The sequence below is a fragment of the Scomber japonicus genome, chromosome 7 (genome assembly GCF_027409825.1).
Source record: "Scomber japonicus isolate fScoJap1 chromosome 7, fScoJap1.pri, whole genome shotgun sequence".
Lineage (NCBI taxonomy): Eukaryota > Metazoa > Chordata > Actinopteri > Scombriformes > Scombridae > Scomber > Scomber japonicus.
This window is the reverse complement of record NC_070584.1, coordinates 18,810,998-18,828,337: the sequence shown is the minus strand read 5'-3', so window position 1 is coordinate 18,828,337 and position 17,340 is coordinate 18,810,998.

The window sequence follows — 17,340 nt, the reverse complement described above, 5'->3', positions numbered from 1 at the left end:
AATAATTATTGAATCTCTTGAAAACGTTTAATGATTTTACATTTTTGCCAAGGTTTGCTAAATAACTACTTGCTTTATTTAAGCATCATTCATATTTTATTCTTCTTATTATGTGTGTTTGTGTGTATGTGTAGGCATACACTGTAAAACACAAACAGTTTAATCATGCCTGCAAACCCCTAATGCAGCATTTCAGAGCAGCAGCCCACTGCACTAAGACTTGTCTGGGGAGCCTAGACTCCCAACTGCGTCTCACATGAGCAGTCCAGTAAAATTAGTTGATGATTGATCCCACTCTAGTGGGAGTGGAATGTTTTTCTTTTTCTTACTTCTAAATAGATATTGTATTCAAATAGAAGAACAACCATTGACTTTGTAATCCCCGTGCAACAGTAGCTGACGAGGAGCAAAAGTCAAGTGTTGTATTTGTCTGTGTGCCACGCTTATCTCCTTTGGTCCCTGCAGGCCTGGCTTGTCAATGTCTGTAGCTTCAAGCTACGCTTAGCTGTCTCTGATATTAAAGAGCACTATCTCTGAGGTGGCCATTTGGGGAGACAGGTATCTTTTCATTCCAACAAAGACACTCTTTGACTTTAAAATATCCTTTATTGTAGCTGTATGTAATATGTTGAATTGCAGTATTTTATTGTACTCTTTATTGTACTATTTTAACCCTTAAAATACATTCAAAAAATTATACATTTATTAAAAATTTGTAATAAAATAAAAAGTACATTCTTAAAATAATATCCTGATTATAATTAGTCCAAGGCTGAAAAAGATTTGAATGAAAGGTTCTAATAATTTTGATGAAATGAAAAAGTTGTTTCAGTCTTTTGAAATCCTGCATTAAAATCAGTTGCCCTGCATGCACCAATTAAGCGGTAATTACAAAAGCATCCAGTTTTATCTCTACTGTCGTGAGTCCGGTGGTCTGTTATGTGCTTATTAAAGTGAATTATCTCTGATAATCATTCTAATCGGGGTTCAGCTCATGTTAGCAGGCTTCCTGCTGGGTGCTAATGTCTAATTACACTGGAGCACGTCTTGATGGGAAGGGTGCCCCGCAGCCCTCCAGCTTCATGTTCTGCTATGCCTCTCTATCCTTGTCTAATCACACACTGGACTGTCAAGTACATATCATGGCCAATCACTAATGATAAGCAGCTGATCAAAGCAACCAGAAAGAACCTGATCAAAAAGACTGTGAGATGTGGAGAGAGAGTACATTCCATGAGATCATATTATTCCCCTGTAGATGACCTTGATACCCTGAAGATGAGTCATCCATGCTCTGTGCTGCTGCTACTAGTGTGTGTGTGTGTGTGTGTGTGTGTGTGTGTGTGTGTGTGTGTGTGTGTGTATGTGACACTCACTCCTTGCATGTCTCCCCATGTGTGTCCATTCATGTTTGTGCACACAGAAAGAGCAGGCCTATGTGCATTTGGCTGGGACATGAGTCCTATACAGTAACACGTTAATAACTTGTCGCATAATTTTCATTCAGTTCAGCACCTGCCAACAAATAAAATACAATTCCTCAAAGACAAATATATCTTGTATTTTATATACAGTATATATATGTGTGTTCTTAAAAGTAATGAGCATTGCAAAAAAACTGTTTACCTTATATTTGAGGCAATCTATCATCACCAAGACAGGTAGTGTACATACAGTATAGTCTGCATATTAAAAATATTTAAAATATGAACCTTCACATAGAAACCTTTTGTCGAGGACAGAGATGTATTTCCTCTACTGTTGTCTTTCATGAAAATAAATTGCGTGGAAATCCGCTTCCAAGGTTGGTCATTACCATGGGTAGGTAGAGTGATTTCATGGCAGCAGATTGGAAAATGGCCCTTTGTAGCAACTCCATTTACATAGAGAAATGCTGATGGTTCACAATAACAAATGTGCCGTAGTCGACAGAGCTTCTCTGCCTGTTGTCTTTCACTGACACTTGATAGTAGTGCATGTACAATTATGCATAATGCACTAATGGTGGTTTCTCATAACTGTCAGAAGCTGTGGGTAAAGTGTTTCCTTTGCAGACAACTTGATGCTATCTACCGCCAGCACGTTTTGATTTTTGCTGACGCCAGTACCCTTGACAACAAAATAGCATTGTATCAGCTGAACATCTACCTCGGCCTTCCTTGCAAAGTTATTGAAAAAAAAGTTTGAAATTGAGAATTGAGAATGAAGGAATCACAGGTTTTTTGTGCTTATTTCTCAGAAAAAGAAAATCTCAATAGTAAAAATATAACACATTACTATCTGGATGTGTTTGAAATTATTCAACACTATTTTAATCTACAGGAGGTTAAAAAATGTTATTTGACAAACTTAAAGGATGATGTTTCTAGAACTGCAAGGAGTGAAGCAGACATCAGCACAACATTAAAGTATTTATGGAGAGATGTATATTTCATGCTGATTGGTCCATAAGGATTACAGCAGGAAACATTAATGGGGCGAAGCAACCATTACAACAACAAGCTGATGAAAAATGTATTATGTCTTGTTTAACTCTGTTAACTATGTCAGAGGGTAATTAGCGACACCAGCAGTTATACTTTAAATTATACTGAATTGGTCTGAGTTCATGTCAACCATTGAAATATGAGCTCTCCTAAAGGCCTTTTTGCTTTGTAGTACAATTAAAGTTATAAACTGGAAATCTTGTAACTCTTTTTAGAGATGCGTTTTGAAATATCAATTGCACATTTAAAATGTTTCAGTAAATATGTTGCTGATCCTAAATGTACTTCTTAAAACAAACAATTTCAAATCCAGTGGGAATAGAGATATTTTGAACAATGAATTCACAGTTTGAAAGAAGGAACAAAAGCAGATTACTATGCCTACAGTGTTATTTACAATTAGAGAATTGTATTTGAAACAGTAAAGTAAGGAAAACGTATTAAGTTACAGATATAATCTTGGTGTCATTTATGATTTTTCATGCTTCCTGGGTAAAGCAACAATTTAGATATCTGATATTTACAAAAGATGATAATTATTGTATAGCTTTGTTTCTCCTGTTTACTTAATGTCACTGTCTTTAAAAAATTAAGTTCAGTTCTGTATTCTATGATTCTATTCAATATCGAAGCAATTTGTAGGTCACACAGCCTTGAACTCTATTGTCAGTCCTTACCCACTAGTTTTGCCTTGCTGAATCTGAAACTTTGGAGGTAATGTAAAGGCAAGGGTTTGAGTTTCCCTTGAGTTTCGCTATGTTACAAGACCAGCTCTGCTTTTCCACAACCTCTTTTTGTACTCAATGAAATGGAAAAAAGAAAAAAATGTTTTGAATGTTAAGGAATGCATGTGGCAATCCAAAGGTTTTAATCATTGCCACATGAATTTGCTTGCCAGTGTCTCATGAAGTCAGCTGTCACACAAAGGGCACTCTGAGTGGCACTGCCGCAAAATCAATGAATTAGAAAGAGTGTTCCACACACTGTAGTCCTTAGAAGAAAATGTTATTTATTTATTCTGGGCCTCCCCTCGAGTCCATCTCCAAAATCATGCAGCAAAACTCTGGGGGTGTGATGTTTCTCAATAGTTTCCACTCCACTGTTCGCAGTTCAAACGAATTTCTCTGAAGATTTATTCTTCACAGCTAATCACTTGTTACTTGGATCGAATGAGTACAGTAAGTCACACTTGCTTGCACTTTACAGAAAAAGAAAATAACCACGACTGAGTCATTGCATGGTGTGAAGTTATTCTCTCCAAAGTGATTGAATTTCAGAGAACCTCCCCAAATGTATAAGCACCTCATTGCTTTTTAATTTAAGATTAACTTCACTTTCTCTGTCTAACTCCAAAGACAAGGGTTTAGTTTGTACTCCCTTTGTCTGCTGGCTGTCTCTCTTGCTCTATCCCTAATATGTTTTGCTCGTTCGGTGCCATCAGTTAGACGTCTGCCAAGCATCACACGTCGTCAACTTGCTCCCAATGACATCCCACTGTTCTGACCATTGATTGGCAGGTCAAGCAGCGAGCGCAAGCAGGAAATCAATAGCAGAGGACCTCTAGACAGTACAGGGGGAGTCTTTAAGGAACTGGCCCGCTGGTCACTGCCAATCACCAACCACAAAATGTAAGGCCAGCCAGCCATGAACAAAAGCTATCTCCAGGCAGAAACACCAGCTTGGATAGTAGATGGATTTATGTTTAGGGAGAAGTTTCTATGATATTCTGAGAGGAGGAGAGAAGAACAGGCAAAGTTTTCTGGAAATATATTTGCATTACTTATGCTCATTCATATGCTAAAACTCAAGTGGGATCTAGGACCTTTGGGATTTGGCATTACCAAATGTAGGCTCTTTATCTTAACATGCAGTTGCACCAGGTCTGACAGTCTAAGCATGACAGAGCAAGCTTATTAGCATCTAGTCAGCCATTTCCAGCCAGTGAAAGACATAAGAGATGCAAGCAGAGTATACACAGCTATATTCACCCTCTAGCCTCCTTAAAATATGGCCTGAGGGACCCTTGAGGCTTAGTGGAGTTATGCTTTGTCCTCCTTGGTGATGCCTTTCCCATTTTTCCTAAGACACACTGTTGGATGCTGTTGGCGTATCACCAAAACAAACACTCAACTGACACTGGTGAAAATAATTCTGGGGCAAGTTCAGATATTAAACCAGAAAAGGAAATGGGAAGACTATAAACTGAGCACTGACACTCAGGTCTTCTTCCTCACCAGAAACAATAGTAGGACATAGAGGAATTTTTTTTGTTTGTTTTTGTTTTTGCCCAGACAGCCCACACTTCTCTTGGACACATATCTTCATAACCGTGTGCTGTTAAAGCCAAGTTCACTTTGTGCTTCTATTCATTGTCCTTCAGTTGCTGAGGGCTAGTTGTGTTCCACTACCATTGCAGTTTTATCCTCACGCACATGCCTCACAATCGATGACCTTTGAACCTAGTCATTTATCTCACCGGTCAAAATATATTGAGATGATTCATTGTGCACAATGTTCAAGGGTGTGAACATAGAGAATCAATGAAACAAAGGTTTTTTATGTTTACTCTAATCATGATTTTCTTTCCATTTCTGTAGTTGTCAAGTTGACGGTGTCACTATAGCTTCATTACTGACCAAAATAGTGTTTTTCATACATTTTATTATTCAAAGATCTAAAACAATAATTTCAAGATTCTAGATTATTTTACTGTTGAAGGGTCTCAGAAGTTTGTTTTGAAGTCCATCCCATCAGACTATAGAAATCCTCTGACTACTACTACCTTGCTTTTAGACTGTGGCAGTTGGTGAAAAATTTGAACATGTTTCAACTACTGTTACCTTGGGTCCCCCGCCATGCATCTGCCTTTCACAGAGCTGAGGAAAAAATACCCTGCATTTCCATGGAAACCACTGAAATTAAAAATGCATCAAAACTTTCCAGTGCAAAAGAAGAATGGCAGGAAAAAGAAGCAATGACAGCAGGCAATAGCGTGTTCTCTGAATGCCTGTCAGAAATGTACCACATTACGCCAATGTACAAAACAACCTCTTCCTCACATACATGCACCAATGTACTAACAATCACATACACATACCCTCACCCTCACTTCACCTACGCACAGAACAATGGAACTGCGCTCAGCAATAATTCTACTGTTGCTGATAATGGCTTCTTGCCAGCCTCTGCCCATCTTTTTATGATGTCTTGTATCTACAATACATTCCTAATGCTCTGTGGATAGATGTTGTACTCTGAGCTCTTGCCTTGACACTATATTTCAAATGTGGATGTTTGTGAAATGAACTGGAATGAAATGGAAAAATGAACCTGTATCTTATTTCCACCTCTCACCATCTCATGCTCTCACTTCAGTTTCATTTGCTGCTCTCACTCACTCCCTGGTGATTAATGATAAAATATCCAGCATTTGAATTGGTGCCTTCTCTTCACCCTCAATGACTGCTCAAGACAGGGTCATAATAACAACCACTGAAATGAGTCAATTACACTGAGGACTGAGGCAATGTGGTCTGACTTGGACTCAGGAAGCATTGTAGCCATTGCTCAGGCTAGTTACAAGGCATTAAGTGGAGTGGCTGCAAGTCTCAATTTATTCCTGGACTCTTGATTTTCAGTTAAACTTGATTCTCACTTTGGATTATTTGTCCAGTATTTCCATCTGTTGTAGTTATGTATTCTTTTGGTTTGGTGATGTCAACATCCCTGAAGAGCAACACAACGGTGGTACATGACATCTGTCAAAACACCTGTGCCAAAAGTCTTCAGTTGGCGTCATTGTGGGTTGATCCATGTCACTGCCTCAAGATATGCCACTGTCTTATCTTATCTCTGCCATGCATCAGTGCTCCAAAGAGGCAATGATTTTATCCCATTTGGTCCCTAGTTGGGAACATTCCATGCATTGTACCACAATTACTCATTCTATCTGTATGTGATGGTCATGATTCATTTTTGATTTAGCGCAATTCTTGATTCAGTTACATCAGATATTAATTTTACAAAAAGGCCATTAATTTCTTAAAAACGACACATGGACAGTACAAGCTATTTCACTTAGTCCAGTGCATCCACTTGAATAATCACTTGGAGCACAGACAGCAAAAAGTTAAAGTCTGCTCATTAATTCATCTGCACTGTCTGTATTTACATTTGAGTCAACGAGACACCTGCAAATAGCTGCTAGCTAGTTTTAGCTCGCTGGCAGGTAGAGACAGACTGGGTACAGTAGAATCTGCGCACTGTTCAGTTAACTTCCATGGCCTCACATCTTGTAGTCAGAGATAATATCATGTTAACATACACAAAACAATCAGATTAGTGTACAGTCTTTTTTTATTGTCAGTCTGTTCCTCTCTCGTATAAGTGATCTCTAGAACTGCTACCAGATAGCCAGAGTCAGCTGACCATCCTGAATCATGATTGTCTTGTAAATTGCGAAGGGTCCATTGACTTGACTGGTTGACAATTTAGGTCATGGTTTTATGGACTATCATGACTCAAGAAGGCTCTCATAGTTGTCATAATCTGCATTACTTTTGGATTTTTGCACATGCTATAATAACTCGACTCATCATGCAGCTCTAACTGAAACATTTACAACCCAAGTTAACCCTTACATATTGTTCAGGGTCAAATTTGACATTTTTACATTTGAGAGCTGTAAAAACATCCTATACACATTTCTTTCAGTCAGACTTTTCCTAATATGACCCTAGAATATACAAAGATGGAAATAAATGCATCTTTTTTTCTTTTTTGTGCAGCTGATAAACATTTTCATATATGCAAATGTACAATTTTGACCTGTGTTTATTAAACAAATTCAAAAATCAGCATTCAAACATTGTATTCATTAAATGTTGTATTCATCATATTCTATAAAATGTTCTCCTGGACCATAAAATAGTGATTATGAATGTATTTTTTCCCATAAGATCAAGAACATTTATTAATGACTGGTGGTGAATTTATGAATGTGAATTGGTGTAGAGACTAATTATGAGTCAGAATATGAACAGTATTAATACTACTACTACTGCAGTATTAATGTTGTGTGTTGCCCTCATGAATGACCATTCTGTGACATTAACAGTGGCTGCACACTGCTCCTGCCTGCATAAGATTTTCATATTTCACACAATGGACCTGGTTTTTTGTTTTGTTTTTGTTTATTTGTTTTTTAATTATCACAAAACTCTGCTGGCTTTTGAAAATATCACCCAAGAACAAAAAATGTTTTATGCCTATGTGAAGCTGTAAACTATAGCATCAACCTTTCTGTATTTAGCTATGAACCATTTCCAACAGCAAAAACAATAGCTGTTTAATGATGTGTTCTGGTGGGCAATGTCTTCATGGAAGCAATGTCCTGATCCATCCTATCCAGGCAGATACTATTAAAATAAATCCTATCAAATACCTATCCTGTCTATACTGTTGTGTACTGTGTGTTTGTATTTTTCTGAGCACTGCCTTTTGAAACAATTAGATAATTTGTCAATATTTCCTGTGGCATGATTAGTCTGTCATGTGCAAGATTATATGTGACACAGCTTGAAATGATGCATTGCATAAACCCAGAAATCCGTATAATCAAGCTTATTGATTCCAAATGCTTTTTGTATGAACATGTTTTATGTGTTAACGATAATTGAATTGTTTCCACTATTCAAAATAAATCAAAATAAGTAAATTAATAAAAGACTAAAACATACTGTAGCAACTATCTTCTGAGAATTAATCATAACAATCTTTGCTGGTGTACCATCTTTGTTGGTTACAGATTTCACACATTTGTAAAATATGTATGTCACTAATCGGCTTAATTTACCTTTAATTGGGGGTTTTATTTGTGAGAGAAAATGGCAGCTGTGTAATCAAAACCACTGCATGCAAAGAAATGCTATGTTGTAAATTTAACTAAAGAGAGTAGTAGAGAACTGGAAGAAAAGGACAGTTGTACAGTATTAAGGTATGATTTCAAACATAACCAACAATATTGATTTTATTATTCTCTCATACATTTGAGCACATCATCTTTAAAAACTTAGCAATGACAACTGACAATAGGATTGGTATTTCAGATATAGTGGTAATAGTATTATGTACAGCCACCACTGCAACCCAGTTTATATTTGAATGCCACCAAAACTGAATATCAGACAAGGAAACAATGTCTGTTTCCATGGCTCAGGGTCAGAAGATCACTCGACAAAAAAACAGTCATTCCTCATCTTCTTTACAAGGGAGGCAACATCATAAACTCCCAAACTGCATGTTGACAAGCCAGGGACTTCTCAGACAACCAGTGTGCTGACAGGCTAGTGTTTTGGCGGTCTGGTCAAGAGATATCCCTCCTCTTTACCTTCGCTTCAGCATGAGAGCTGCATGTCATGGGTCAAGCAGAAGAAAATACTTAACTGCTTGTTATTCCTCTCTTCTGCCACTCGAAAAGGATCTGGTGAAAGACAGATGAGCCCGTCTCCCTGAATAGAGAGACAGACGGTTTATAAAGTACTTCAGCCTTTGCCAGTACCTGTGTTTGTTTACGCTTTGCCTTTGGGACACAACTTGAAAATATTAAATGACTGAGTATAAAGTTACAGCTCATGGACAAACATTCCCAGGAGCACAACAGAATAACAAAACGCTAACATTCATCTTCTTGTCCCCGCCTGCCTGAAATGATTTGATCACCATACCAACAAAACTAAGGAAGCGTCAGTCTAAGAAGTTTCACATCATTAAAATCATGAAACATTTAATGATACCCTCAATCTCTGACCCTTAAATTCTACTTTGTAATTTAAATGTATATGGGCTGCAACTATCAATTATTTTCCTTATCAATTAACCCACTGAAAATCTTCTCTATTCACCACTTTCCTATAAGGCCCCTGCTTGTCTCTCTGTATTTACTGCCAATGGGCTCCATCCTGTGAAAGCATGGCATCTCTTTCCACGTTTATGCTGACGACAGTCAGATATATGTGCCGCTGAAAAAGAAAAATGCTTTCTCCCTCACACCACTCCTGGCATGGCTTGACAAGACATCAAAGCCTGGATGGCCTTGGACTTTCTTAACGTCAACGAAAAAAAACAGAAGTGATGGTGTTTGGTCCCAGTGGCCCTTGTGAACCCCCTCCTGTTGACTTGGGCCCTTTGGCAGATTATTTTAAGCCAACAGTCTCAAACTTGGGTTTTAAGATGGACAGTGATTTTAAATTGGATCAGCAAATTAGTGCTGTGGTGAAGTGCAGCTTTTTTCACATTAGACAGCTGGCAAAGGTGAAGCCTTTCCTCACACAACAGCACTTTGAAACAGTAATCCATGCCTTCATCACATCTCGGCTGGATTACTGTAATGCACTTTATTTTGGAGTCAGTCAGTCCTCCATCGCACGTCTCCAGTTGGTGCAAAATGCAGCCGCTTGCCTCTTAACTGGAGTATGTAATAAGGAGCCATACAGTAACTCCCATCCTGGCCTCCCTCCACTGGCTGCCTGTGCACTTTAGAGTCCATTTTAAGATTCTTTTATTTGTTTTTAAGTCTTTAAATGGTCTGGCCCCGCTGTACCTCTACCTCTCGGTGCCTCAGGTCAGCTGATCTGCTGCTCCTGGAGGTACAGAGGTCAAAGTGGAAGCTCAGAGGGGATAGAGCTTTTTCTGTTGCTGCTCCTAAATTATGGAACGAGCTTCCTTTAAATATTCGACAAGCCTCCTCACTGTCCATTTTTAAACTCGTCTTAAAACCCATTTTTATTCCTTGGCTTTCAACTGTGCATGAGACTCCTCCTGTTTTAGTGTCTAATGGTTTGTTTTTTAGTTATTGTTTTATTGTTTTTAATTTGTTTTAAAAACAATAAACAATTTTAGTATTTTAGTATGTATTTCCTGTTAATAGTTTTATGTTCCTGTGTTGTTTTATCTATTTATGTAGAGCACTTTGTTTCCGCTGTGGTTGTTTTAAAGTGCTTTATAAATAAAGTTGAGTTGAGTTGAGAAGTGTCAGAAAATAATGACAAATATCCATCACAATTTTGTCCATTTTGGCATCCTCAAATTGTGTTTTGGACAAAACAACTGCAACAATATTTGAGTTACTATTAGATATAATTAAGAAAAGTATCAAATCGCCATATTTGTCTGGGTGTGTCAGTCAAATACATTTTCTTTCAATTAATCAGCAAATAGTTTCAGCTTTAAAAGTTATTAGGCGGGGAAAAAAGCGGAAGGCTGAAACATATGCCTAAATGCCTCATGTAGAGTGTCTTAACTTGTATACTGTTAATACTGTTCAACGTTGTCATTATTCCAATAAAATGATTTAATATTGATTAAATATTATGTAATGATATTATGTGATTATATTGTGTTAAGATGTGTCACAACAATTGCAAAGCTAGTACACTATTAAAGAGCAACTTGATTAAAAGTGTTGGCAAATAGTTTCTGCAACTTAATTGGCCATGTTTATTAATAAGTAAGTCAAAAAGCATTGATTTTGACACTGGAAGGTGAGCTTCTTGCTGTGTGATAGCTAGACCTCTTGCTGTTTCCTGCAAGCAGGACTCTTGCTGTGTAGAAGTGATTGCAACATATCCTTCTGATTACTGTCAGTGAATGTTATTAGGTGTTTCCTGATTGGGCTTGCATCGGCTGCAGGGTTCACTCTACAGGTTTCATGGAAATATGCAAAGTGCTTTGGCAAGTAAACCTCCATCTTAAATACAAATCCGCCATTGCTACTGCTTTTGTTGGTATAATTTGACACAGATGCTGGGTCTGTCACAAAGGCAGTGGAAAACACATTAGTGATGGAAAAGCCAGCATGTCCCTTCGCCCAAAGACAAAGCTGTTTGAGGATTGTGGTTTAACCACCAAAGGATGCCACTTGATTTTTCTCAATACTGCTGGTCTGAAAGCATATGCTGTTAGACACTCTTTAATCATATGGATTTTGGAGAATCATGTTCATTTTTGGTGGGGTGGGGGTGGTGAGGCCTTGGTGTTAATCTCCTTCTCAAGCTCCAGGAGGTTCCCCAACTACAAAAAAGCAAAATCCAGTTTCCCTTCTCTCTCCTCCACATTACTGAGCAATCGAATACTATCATCCACTCTTAAATTTGCAGTTTTCATCTCACTATATCTTTAGCAATAAGGCAAGTCAAGAAGGGGGATATACAGTATCATCCCAGTCTGCCTCTCCAATGTTGTTCTTCATCTACAATTCTCAGGGGATTATATGTACAATGAAGTATACATGAAGCCTTCAGCAGATACTTTCATTCCTTTGTACTGTGTGTGTGTGTGTGTGTGTGTGTGTGTGTGTGTGTGTGTGTGTGTGTGTGTGTGCGTGTGTGTGTGTGTATTTCCCTTTATTCAAATATACTTGGCTAGTATTCCCTCAAGTTAAGTCCAGATGCAACATTCACACATTAAAGAGGGATGGTATGCTGCATGTTGACATTATCAGTGCTTGGTAAACAATCAGACTTTTACCTGTATTATAATGGTATTACACGGGATATTATTGTGCTAACAAATTGAAATACATGTCTACACCATCATCTCATCTATCCAGTTTTTTTTCACTTCCTCGACGTAATGCTGGTCATTCAATCTGAAAGCAATTTAGTCCATTAGCTTGACGTTTAGAAGGCCAACTACACCATATGCATCTACTCTCTAGCCTTCATACGGAACTAATTTGTTTGTTAATAATGCGGGCAGTGTTTCTCGATGTTGGAAACAGAGCACTTCTTACAATAATGCAAACAACAACAGGATGTATGGAGGGATTGGGTAAATGCTCATTGAGCAGAAGGAAGCATTTACAGAGATCTCCACAAGGTTAATTGGCCGGGTTATATTCAACACTGTAAGCTCTTTAATTAGTAAGGTACTTACTCTGTTGAGCTATTGTTTTAAAATACTATGAACTTCATCAGTGGTGTATGCAGTTGAAAGACTTTACTCAAACACAGAGATTCTTTAAAACATCCACTTTGTGAGCATGTTTTTAAAACTTTTGCACTGAGAGTTTTAAAGAGCAACATTGATAAAGTGTTTGCCCTCTCACTGTGGAATAGTGCAATGGTTCCCAACCTTTTTGACTTAAAGCACAGAGATTGCTTCAGTGTGGACACATGTGATTCTTTCATTTCAGTGCTTTTCAAAAGCCAGAATAGGGGAAAAAAAGCAAAAATCTGAGAAAACTTAAACAACTGACATATTTTATCCTGAGATGTCTTGGTGATTCTGGGCCCACATATTGGAAACCACTACATTAGTAGATTAAGCTTGTGGTTTTTCACTTTTAATAATTGAAGGTCCATTTCTACACGCTCATAGCACATAGTAATATAATAACATTTAAATATATTGTTCTCATCTTCTAACATCTGAAGTAGGCATCATCATACACCATTCAAAATGAAAGTGTAAAAACACACAAAAAGCCAGAAAACGTATTAAGGTGATTTGAAGCAAAGAAAGGATGGAATTAATTGGCAAGTCTGCTAAATTAGCATCCAGTAATTGGCATAACCCCAGTGATTGGCGTTTGTCATTAGGGTTATGGTCTTGTCTTCCCAAGAAAACATCCTGTTTTATTTTATTTAATCAGTGAAAATCATCAAAATATTTTTGCCAACCACTGCTTACACCACAGTCAGTGAACATTTTAATGACTTCATGCTAGCTTAATGAAAACTGATCCCAATTATTGCACTTTTGATTTGAGACCTCCCATACTCAGGGGTTATTAAACTGAAGTGTTTTCTTGCCAGTTTATCCACTTAACAGTCTTAGTGAGCCAGTGTCTATGGATTTGATGATCATCTCTTTTAAACATTGGGCTTTGATAAAGTTGAAAAAAAAGGGATTTTCAACATGCCTTAAGTGACCAGAAGATTGTGTTATTGTGGAATTAACATCATAGATGTTGCTATTAAAGTTGTAAAAAGACTGTACAGTATATATTTGTTCTCTAATTTACCCACAAAATCCATTATCAAACAATGTCAAGCCTCAATATCTGCATATGATCTATATGCTCTGCCCTTGATGTGAAGTGTTTCTGTACTAGACACATGAAGCTTTCAGGTAAGGAGTCATTAATCACTGGCCCACTTCTGACATTAACTTTTTTGTCAATGCCACTGTCTCCAGTTTGTCTGCAGACTGAAAGAATTGAGAGGCACTCTTTATTTGCACGCTTTTAACTCCGCCCAGCTGGGGTAATGGAGCTGGTTGTGTGCAAGCAATTAATGCAACCACAATGCCAAAAGTGGTGATTTGTCATACACCGGTGATACATAATCATTATATGGAATGTAACACTCCTAAACTGCCCAGCCTCAGTTAATGTTGTGATTCTGTCTGTCTTTGGATTTCTATGGTCTTGCCCGGTACTCCCATTTTCACATGCACAGTCAAAGACACAGACAGACAACTGTTTCCTGGAATTTGTGTATCTGTTTTATCGCTTTCTATTATCTGTTATTTCATCTATGGTTACTTTTGTGTAAAGCAATATGGCATAAAATGGCCCTTCACAAACATGCTTAACCTCTTTAACTCTCTGTCAAAGACAGCTAGTACTCACGTGTTCCTGCACAGTATATGAATACAATGCAGTTATTGCATGTTGTGTAGTTTCCACTTGTCATTTGTTTTGACTTTTTAAAAAAAACAATGAAGCAATTTTATCCTACCTCTAATTTTAACTCCCTGGACTCTCTACCTCCTGTCTACTCTTGCCCTTAATACGAAGGCATTTCAATAGCAATGAAGCCCCTAGGCTGACAGCCATGAGATTAGTATGAATGTATTACCCCCTTGGGTGCCATAGCCTGTAATAAGTTCCCCATTAATCGTATCCGTTGGGGAAAATTTGTTTAGGCCTTAATTACATATCATTAAAATTGGTCTTGATTCTCTGCGATTTAAGCTCAGAATTAGACTGCACATTTTGTGCTTGCTTTGCCTTTGGCCAATCTGCAAATTTATGTTACTTTGCCTCTTCTACCAGTTGGATTTCTTATGGCCTCAATGATTGCTTAGTGTTTTCCTGTTCTTTAAGACACATTTGTTATGTCTTGACTTTGTTTGTGTCTGTATTTTGCATGAAGTGTTGTGTATTTATGCTTCTTTTGTCTCTCTCTCCGAAGCCCTTTGTATGGTTATGAAATGTGCCACATAAACAGTGTACTTGCTGTGGATAGGAACAGTTGCAGCAATAAAAGCTAAATTCTTGTTTCAAATGCAAGATTATCATTCACCATAGAATAGTGAGGTTTGTCAAGCCCAGTTAGTCTGCACAGCTACAAACAATATCTTGAATGGAGGCTTACATTTCATACTGTTTTCTTCAGGGAGGATTTCTGTTTACACTATTGGAGCTTTCAGCTGAATCGTGGTTGTCTTTAAATCCTTTTCCTTGACTTACCAAAGCACTTTGAAGTCAGCGGCCAGCAATGGAGTTCACATCTGACTTTGGCTAAAATGTGCAGTTGAAGGGCTGGTGACTGCTAATCAAATGATATCCTGAATATTCTGCTTTAAAAAACCTACAGTACAGTATTTTGGAGTTCTATTATGTTTTTTCTGTGTTTACAAAAGCAAAAAGAAACAAAGCTGAGTGCAAAAGCTTGCATAGTGAAATATTATAATAATATTTGAAATAAATGAGTTGTTTTTGGATTACAATAATTTGATAAAATGGTTAAACTAGTCACACTTACTTTTAAGGTTTTAAGACTTTTTAGTACTTTTAGTACTTTTTCAGAACAAAAACAAGACTGGATCTAAATGAGAAGTTATCTAAAGAATTATGATGAAATATATTCAATTTACATTACATTAAATCATCATTACAATGAACAAAAACTGTGATAAATTGACTAATTAATTCATTAATTCATTAATGTGTTGTTATGCCCCTAGAAAATGTGTTTGTTTCTAGAAAACACAATTCTGTGTAATTTGTTTATTTTCGTAACCACAGCAACAGAGAAGCTGGGAGAAAGACAGGAAGTAAATTCACCATGCAGCTATCAGCTACAGTTGTGTGAGCGCAGTCATCAGCTCTTCAGTTACAAGGCTATTCTTCCTCCCTCTTTGCTAAAGCAACGTCTGTGAGTATTATTCATCCAGTAACATAAAGTTATGAAGCAATTTTGAGTTTATGTGGATATTGAGACTGCTGAGACGCTAATTGTGTTGCTAAGCTAAGTCAGCTCTATATTTTGCTGCTGCTTACTGTTTTCATTCGGTTAATTGTGTTTTCATGATGTTGGCTGCACTGCTAGGATAGCTAAGCCATGCTATTTACCAGATACTGTTGCGATGTTTGGTTTGTTTAATAATGTAGACATTTTGTTGTATTATCTTTATAGTTTCACAAGATTCCCAGTACTTCATGGATATGTATCATCGATTGTTTAAACTGAAATGGAAACATAGCCCATGACAGTGTTCATGCAAAGTCTTATTCAATTACCTGCATGCATCTGTAGCTCCTGATCAGTAAAACAATATCCTGCACCACCCCAAAAACATCTCAGGATCAGAGTTTAATTTAACTGCTTGAGTTACTGTTAAAAGGAAGCATCTTGTGAAGAAAAAGAAGTTATGTTAGGTCTCAGTCTCATGCCCATTCAAGCTGTGGGGGAATATGCCCCACCAGTTATTATTGTATTTATTACTGTGATTTTTTTTTTTACAATATGTAGTTCTGATCATTTTACATTATGAGTCAACATAAATCATACCTCAAAAGTCAAACACCCTCTTTCCCTATGTAGTTGGTTTCTTCCAAAAATAACATTTGAGAGATATCGGCATCATTTGCTTGGCATAGTTAGCTAGTACCAGCAAGTTAGTAGCCATCCCTCAATCCAGTTGTTTGGCCTTCTGGCTCACTAGCCAGTCATAACTTTTGAGAACATACTGCGGACCACAGTGTTGCAAGAAAATATTTCCGATCAGATGGTTATTGCAGAGAGGGGCCAAGAATTGAACTTGGAGAGTGTTAGGGCTTTCTCTTGGTATCATGCAGACAGGTGTTAAGGTAACATGAAAATCTTTCACTTGGCTATTATTGCTTCCCCCTGCTCTCTCTCTAGGTACATAGGCTAGTGGTGATTATGGGTCTTTTAAGGAGGCTGAGCACTTTGGAAAATAGGTGACTGCTGCTCAGTCTAAGCTTATATTGGCAGTGGAGCAGAGTCTGCTATGTGATGTAAGCACAGTCTCATCTGTACTCATGCTGCTTCCCATGCATTGTGCTTGAAAACACAGCTATTACCATTTTGGCAGGTGCCTTTCATCTGCGGCTTTATTATCTATCTTCTCCTTGTAGAAGCTAATGTAGAAGTGAGTGAATAAGTGAGTGTAATTTTCAGTAACCATAACAGGATAAATAATTGTCATGAAAACCTCAAAACAATATATTCAGTATTTACTCCAATATAAAGCGGGAGATTACTGAACTAAAAACATGATTTAGTGAAGTTTTACAATAATCCCCCCAAAGTCTTTGAATATATAGGTCAAATTGCAGAACATTGCATCATTATTTTCTTTTCTTTCTTTTTTTTTCCTGAAGAAAGACCCCCATACCCCATTGCTCTAATGGTGCCCCCGTAGGATTTTGGCTTGTTCGACGCCCCTGTCTCTGTCAGTCATATTGTCTAACATTACCGGTTCTGGGAGAAACAGATGTCTGATTAAATTAGACAACTCTCCCCTTACTACATAAACATGCAGGCAGTAAGCCAACTTTTTTAAAACTAATGTAATATTATGAAGCACTGTGGATGTGTTA